Below are 8,658 nucleotides of genomic sequence, written 5' to 3' on the forward strand. Positions count from 1 at the left end.
CATGACCGGAAGAACAAGATTATGGGTAGAAGCGGCTGAAATGGGTTTTCTTTGAAACATTGCTATTCGCGAGAGTCAGCTCCTTTCTAGGTATTTTGGAGATCTGGTGTAGATGCCATGAGGGCGCCTCCATAGTGAGGTGTTCCTGTCATGTCCAGCTCTGAGGAGACCACTGGGCAGACCCAGGACCAGGTGGAGGGTTTATATCTCGAGACTGGCTTGGGAATGCCTTGGGATGTCCTAGTCAGAGCTGGTTAATATAGCTGAGGAAAAGGACCCGACTCCAGATAATGAGGACGAAGATGAGATGAGATTAACTTTAACAATACTAAACATGTCATTCTCACATCCAGTCCTCAGTTTCTCACACCATCCTCTGCTTCAATCTTGTTCCACCTGCTGTCATCATAGGTCTTTGGTGAGTCATACATCAGACTCCATTACTGTCCTTTAATCAAAACAATGGGTAGACATTTTTGTCACGGGAGGGCAACCAAAGACGTAGACAGTGCCAAAAAAGTGTTTCAAAGTCAAGTGATTAGATGTACTCCTTTATGGGTTGCAGCCATACCAGGATACTGGGGGAGTCATGCTGTCATATATAGATAAAATTTTACTTGCAGAAGTGTAAATGTGAACTTGAGTTAATGCAAAAAAAAATGCTCCAGCACATTCCTAAACTTAACTACAACTTGGATAATGTCTTATGGGATGCCTGTATACCCCTCTGTTTCAGCTCTCTCATCATAAACCTTTTCTGTGTGTAAAATGCAAGGGATCTGTTGCTAACCACGCCCCTTTGGGATGTGGTTGTGACCTAAATGGTACTTCACAGGAAATATTTTCCGATACGTGGAGCAAGACAAGGAGTTAAACAATTTATTTTCTCATACCTGGAGCACAAGCCAGGGACCACAGTTTTCATGAAATGAGACCTTTGGGATTATTGTTTGAATAAAGAGACTATAATCAAATATTCCCCAAAATAACATCCAACACAAAGAGATCCCATACATGGTCAGTAGCAATGTTTACTGTTACAGTGTGAATCCTCCTCTTCATGAAACAAACACATGCACATGCACACGCACACGCACGCACGCACAAACACACACACACACACACACACACACACACACACACACACACACACACACACACACACAAATTCCCACCACTGGTCACATGTGGATTATTACAAAAAAACTCTTTTAAACTGACAAATTTAGCTTGCAAGAATTTAAAAAGGGAGACAAAGGAGGCTATTGCACTGAGACCAGATTGCAACTACACATGTAAACAGTTCTTCAGGAACTGCCAGAGTTTTGTACACTCATTACAGTTATTGTGCTAGATTAGGAATATTTTACTCAATTTCCTCATTTAAATCAAACTATAAATACAAAAACTATGAATCTATGAATGCCTGCAGTATAACAACTGAGTTGTTCTGGTAATGAAGCTAAAAAAAACCATTTTTTTGTTTTTCCTAAAAATTAATCTTTAGTCTATTTGTGTACTAAAACATTATTTTTTATTGTAATTACTCCATGTAAGAAATTGATTAAAAATGAAACCTGAGGAAAACCGCACTCTGGAAGCATTTCTAAATATAACTTGAGACATCAGCTGACTGGTTTAATCAATATTTTCCATTGTTATACTGTTTTTTAAACTAAACATTGTAATTTCATTTCCCGAACAGTATTTTTTTCTTGCTGAGTTGCAGCAGATATTTCATACTATTAAGACAGCAACATCAGAAACTACCAGTAAGACTGCCTTGACTTTTAATCTTGAGGCCTAACACCAGTTTCAAGTCAACCTAGTGACTTTTACACCATTATTTACTTGAGGGAAGAGATCTCTTCATGATCAATACTAATAGCTAATAAATCTTGGACTTTTCGTAGAGGCATGTCAGTGTGATGTCATGGTTTAAATGTCTACAATATATTCATTTTTACCTCTCCTTTTGATAGCAGAGACTAAATAGTTTATAAACATGTTCTAACATTTCCACTGGGTGGATATTTACTGTTTAAACAACTTTTGACAGAAAATACAACCAGCAAACACTGAACTTTGTGCTCAGACACGCTGGGATATGGTGGTGAATGACTTTTGCCAATGACAAAATAAATAAGTGCTCTTTCTTCTGGTTCTTTCATTTGCTCCACTACCTAAATAAATACATGCCACAGTCTTTATGTGATACTGCCTAACAGAAGCATAACCTTCTACCCTGCTCTGTAAGGACTAGACTGTTGTTGTTTACATGTAACCTGATGGATGACACCCCCATTTCAATAATTGCTCCTCCTTTGTGCACCCAGTTATCATTTAGATTGCCCCTCACACGTGGATTCACCTTTCAAACGAAAAAGAATTTCCCCAAGAGGGATGATTAAAGTATAGATTGAAATACCCCCAAAACTCCAAAGTGAAGTGTCAATTGTCTTCAGAGGGTGGCTTCTTTTTCTATAGAATGTCAGCAAAAATGATGACAAGTCAGCTCCAGTCATCCCTCTTTGGTCTCACAAGGATATTAAGGCCAAATGAAGGCCAAAGGGCATAGGGAATAGCTGAAAGCCAATACAGTGGTACCTCTACTTAAGAAATTAATTGGTTCTGGAAGAAATTTTGTATGTAGAACATTTCGTAAAAGAGACGCGTTTTCCATGCAAATGTCCTAATCTGTTCCAAGCCCCCCAAAATTCAGACATAAATGTTTTATAAAGCATTAAAATGCATCAAAACATGTAACAAATACATGTTACAATTAGATTATCACACAATAAATGAGATTTGTGCATAATGTAAAAACAAAGAATAAAGAATAAAAATGATGGTCATTTACCTTTTAACAGCTGTCCTCGTTGTTTTTTGCCGTCTTTGGTTCATGCGCTCCTATCTCATGATGCCAAACATCAGAGTGAATTCCAGTCCTCCTTTTGAACTTCTCCAACCACCCACGCAATGCCTTAAACTCCTTAAACTTCCTTTTGTTTTAATAACATGGCAATTGTAGATGCATTATGGCCATATTCTTTGGCGAGATCAACCAAATGCATCCCTTTTTCATGTTTTTCTACTATCTCTTGCTTAGTTTGTATGGACAAAAAACTCTTTCTTCTTCTTTTCTTTTCCTCTTTTCTCCGTCACTTTCTTAGGGTCTATAGCGAATACAGTGGACCCTCACTATAACACGGTTCAAGTTACATGGATTCGCTGTTTCACAAATTTTTTAGTGCAGTTTTTTAATGCTTTTTTTTAAAGAGTGCGTTGTGTTCTGCATCCTGATTGGCTAAAGGACTGACCAACGTGAACAGTCTTGGCGCCTCATCTCTGTACAGCTTGCCAAATTTAAGTTTGCAAATGTACTCCATGACAAAACCCACAATGTCAAAGAAACGTTCTGCATCGGCAAAAGCACCTGACAATGCGCCCAGAAGGCAGAGAAAGATGCTTCGTAGAAATATCGTAGAAAAAGTTAAACTTCTGGACATGCTGAAGGTAGGTAGAAGCTATGCGGCTGCTGGGCGCTATTACGGAATAAATGAAACTTCAGTTCGTTGCATAAAGAAGGAGGAAAATAACTTAAGGAGGTCAGCAGCAATAAGTTTTAACAAGAATGCAAAAAGGGCTGTAACTGTCCGTAATAAGACCATTGTAAGGATGGTCTCAAATATAATCGAAGGCGGCATGTCTGTTTATAAAATATTCTTTTCCAGAAGAAAAAAAAGTGCCAACAATTACCCATAACTATGTTCTTCTCTCAGACAAAAGACACCTGCACCACAGCGGAGTGAGGAAGACGCAAAGAGGAACAGTGAAAAACGTGTGAATCACACTGTGTCCAACCTTGTACTGATTATTAAACATATTATTTTTGTTGAAAATGTTTATGTTTTTATTTATTTTTTAATGCTTGGGCCTGAAAACAGGTTTTGGTCTTTGATTTCATTGTATATGTAGTTCAGTATTGCATAATAACTGTAAAAAATAAAGGAGACCACTTCACGGATTTCATTTAGCATGGGTACTTTTTGGAACGCAACCCCCGTGTTAAATGAGGGTCCACTGTACTCTACAAGTTAATATACAGTATTTACGTAAAACTATCAGAACACGTCATGGGTTGAGGGCCAAATGACGAGGACGCTGCTTAGACACCTATGCAGCGTCCTTAGCTAATAAGGGACCTCCTCAATGGCTAAGAGGAGGTCCCTCTTAGCCAATGGGATGCCAGGATGCTAGGTAATAGCCAATGGCAGAGCAGCTATAAGAAAGTTGCATTCAGGAACCTTTGGGAGCTGTGAGTGCAGCCCATACTGTATTTTTACCTTTCGTAAATCGAAATTTCTTTCGTAACTAGAGGCAATATTTTCCTGTTGAGACATTTCGTTAGTAGAAAATTTCGTATGTAGAGACATTCGTAAGTAGAGGTACCACTGTAAGTGGTTAATTGGATGGTCCAAGAGTGAAGATCGTTGAAGTGTCACCTTTCTGGTTCTTCACCAATCAGGGAATTTTAACACAACCTGTCATTCATTCTCATGTAGTCCCTGAGTGTGAAATACCATCTAAGGCCAATGAAAGAATCAAACATCAAAGATGTATGCGAGTGATTCTGACATGTTCTCAATCATGATCATCTCATCTTCAAGGCAGTTTTACCTTTCCCAGTAGAAAATTGCCTGCTGATGGGCAAGTGCTGTGTCAGTATATATTCTTATTTCCTATATAACACACTGGTTTACAGTTGTTACTCCCCATGAATACTTCTAAATCATTGGTAACCCTATACATTAGACATTAAGAACACATTTTACTCAGTTAACAGCAGCTGTTTCCCTCCATCAATCATCACCTTACAACGGTGGATTCCTGATGATCCTAGGAGCTGTGTTGTTTGGGGCAATTTGCAATTGTAACTTGCCCCTAGTAGAGTTTCCCATGGTAAAGACTTTTTCGGTGAAGAGTCAGACAAAAAGTGGTTATAAAGATTCATGATGGCAAATACTCCAACTAATTTGTGTATCATGCCCAGAGGAATGCTGGGCCCCCGCCCTGAACTCAGACCTGGGGAAGGGTCCTGCCAGTGAATGCCTGAGGCCTGGGTCTTCACTCACGCTGTGTAGTTGGGCTCAGCCCAAAATAGCGAAAAGGGTATATTCTCCGGGAACCACAGGGATCTGGTCCAGTGTGGATTGGGCAGCAGTAAATAGCAGGTGCCTTGACGGAGGAATAGTCCAATCCTCGGTTGCAGAAGCTCACTACAGGGACATGGAATCTCACCTCTCTGGTCACCTGTCAGCTTGTTTGGGAGGTTTAAAATTTTTGACGAAATATAATTTCCCTCACCTTTACGCACAGCTCTGCATTCGGAACCATCTCTCTAAATGGGGGCTGGAACTTATTGTTTGCTGGAGTTGCACTGGATGAGATGGTGTGGGCTTACTCATAGGTTCCTGCTAATGTACTTGAGTTTACCCTGGCAGATGAAAGGGTTCTTTCCCTGTGCCTTCAGCTCATGGAACAGGTTCTCACTGTTGTCTGTGTGTATAACATTTGAGAGTACCCACGCTTCATGGAGTCTTCGGGACAGTCACTGGGTGTGATTGGGAGAAACAGCCTGCCGATCTGATTCCAAATGGTATTCAGATGTTGGTCTTGTATGCTAGTTACAATTTGGCCATAACTAACATTGTGTTTGAGCATAAGAGTGTCCACAATTACACTTTGTACACCCTTGGTCATAGATCAGTGATCGACTTTGTAATTGTTTCCGCCAATCTACAGCCATATGTTCTGAACACTCAGGTAAAGCGAGGAGCTGAGCTGTTAATTGATCATCACCTGGTGGTGATTTGGATTAGGTGGAGAGGAAAGATGCCAAACAGACTTGGAAGGTCGAAAAAGATATAGGTTTTACTGGCAACGTCTGGCTGAGGACCCAGTCTACAGCTCCCACCTGCGGCAAAATCCCACGGGTGTCAGCGACATGGAATCTGAACAGTCCATGTTCTGTGCTGAAAGTGCCGAGGCAGCTGGGTAGAACTGCATTCACAAGACTACTGGTGCTGGTCGGGATGCTGTCAGGCTGAAGGAGTCTTACAGGGCATGGTTGGCCTGTGGGAGTCTAGAGGCAGCTGATGAGTGCTGGTGGTCAAAGCGATGCATAGCTTCAGCCATCAAGGAGACAGCTGAAGCTAAGATCTAGTCATGGGAAAGGCTTGTAAGACCATGGAAAATAACTTTCAGTAGGGCCCAAAGAAAGGAGGGCGAACATTTGTCCACACCGTTTATGGGGCAGCCTGCTGACCTCAACTGGGGAGTAGTTGTACTGTGAAGGAATCTTTTGAGGATCTCCTCAATTCCACTGACATGCATTCCAGTAAGGAAACAGAGCTAAAGCACTTGAAAAGCACTTGGTCCACTCATCACTGGGGCTGAAGTCACTGCAGCTTTTGAACAGATTCGTCATGGCATGCCCCCAGGGCTGGATAATAACATCAATCAGTAAGTCAGACAGATTTGTAGCTGTAGTTGGACTCTGTCAGTTTTGCCCCTTGTCACTGTTCATAATCTTTGCTCATGAATAACAAGAACATTGAAAATTTTTTATCCATTTCGAAATTTTATAGAAACATTTCAATATATTGGAAGGTGTTGTTTAAAGTATTCATAGTTATGGTTTTTATGAGGAGAGCCAGGACTCAGATGCAGAGTAAAGCTGAATGCAGATTTATTAACAAGATAGTACAACAACAACAAAAAAAAAAGCCAATATATACAAAGTAAGAACTGAAAATTACCACGAGAGGCAAATTAACAAATAAACACAAAATTACCTCAAAGGGAAATATTTACAAAGTAACAAAGGAAATCCAAGAGCATACTTAAAACTGGAAAAAATGATCTAACAAAAACAAACAATATAGCTACAAAAACTAGAGGTATAGGAAACTGGAGATCAAGTCGAGACAGGCCCATGCAGGAAGTGAAAGGAATCGTCTGGTACAGGGAAAGGCTTGAGGCTGGCTTAAATAGCCAGCTGCTTATAACCATCAGCAGATGTGTCTTGTTACCCCTACTGATGAGAAGAAAGAGAGAGACAGGATCAGGGAACGTACCATGACATTCATGGTTACTAAAAACATGATTTGCACTATGGTATGAAGGCTAAGTGGACTTTAGATGGATTTGATCTCATGGGTAAAACTTGTGATAGATCATTGTTCTTCTCGTTTTGTGAACTGTAAACTTAGTGCAGATTATTTAACAGTCTTTTATAACATTTCCACCAGATCTCTTCTGCTGATATCTGACCTATATTCTCAGTTTCGTTAGGTTTAGGCATAAAATCTTTTGGTTAGGATCTAGGAATAATCGTAGTTTGGGTAAAATGTGTTTTCTAAGATAAATGAATGCATGGTTTGAGCTAATGATGATGAGTTAACTTTGCAAAGTAAGTAATGTAAATCACTAAAGATTTTAAAGTTGTCTTTTGTAAACTGGCTACACTTGTCACCCCAGTACTTTATAGAAGTTACCTGGCATAATTTTTTCATTACTTTCTTCCCATCCATGTAAAATTACAACCCAAAACGTAATGCAAATGTCTGTAAAAGACATGTCCAAAGCAAAAAATATGTAGTTATGATGCATAGCATGCCATTTATGTGTCATCTGCAGAGACCAGGTTGGATGCTTGCTTTCATTGACAAGTTTCCTCAATGAAAAATACATCCCATTTCTCAACAGTGGCAATTCCAAAATATAATCATTAAAAACAATGCAATTGTTGAGCAATAGCAGAATGGGGTCAAATGAGGCTGTCTTAAATCAAATATCTTATCTAGGGTAGGTAAAAGTGAAGGATTAAAGATGATTTGTTTTTTGTGAAGATACTTCTGATGAGTACTGGAATGTTTAAACAAAAAAAGTGTTTTCATTTTATGGCTTGATTTACTGAGAAAGTCCCTTCAGAGGTACAATTTCTGCAAGCCAAGTCTTACCAGGAACTATACCGTCTGGTTATTGGATCTTTCTAAAACACAGTATCATTCATTGCCATTATCAGGGCCATTGACGAAGCAGTGTGGCTAGTGGAGGTCCAGATGGTCAGTGGTGTTGTAGTATGTCCAAACTGTCATCCTGTCACCGATGCTGTCACTGCTTTAAAAAAAATCACATTTCTCATTACAGAATGTTTCATGCACAGAGGTTTTAACCAAATAATCTCTTATCTCTTACATTCACACAATTCCCCAATACCAAGTTTATCACTGAGTAATACAGGCCTAGCCAGTTGGCACAAGCCAGTGCCAACTGTAGGTCGGGCCCCAAACCAGATAAATGCAGAGGGTTGTGGCAGGAAGGGCATCCAACATAAAATTTTGTTAAACAAATATGATTTTTCAAGTTTATCACTGTGTAATATATCCGTATATTTGCATTTAATCTAACATTAATGTGCAGTAGGAAATATTTAAAAAATCAGTGGGTAATACAGTGCGCCCTCGCTAATTCGCACATTAATGCTTGTGACTACCTCATTGCGGATTTTTGGGAGGCAGTCATGTGATACCGTATGTTCATTTTATTGGCATTCTATTGACTATGTTCTGTGCGTCTTGGACTTCCGTGAGA

Source organism: Antennarius striatus, chromosome 16 (genome assembly GCF_040054535.1).
Source record: "Antennarius striatus isolate MH-2024 chromosome 16, ASM4005453v1, whole genome shotgun sequence".
In the NCBI taxonomy this organism is placed as follows: domain Eukaryota; kingdom Metazoa; phylum Chordata; class Actinopteri; order Lophiiformes; family Antennariidae; genus Antennarius; species Antennarius striatus.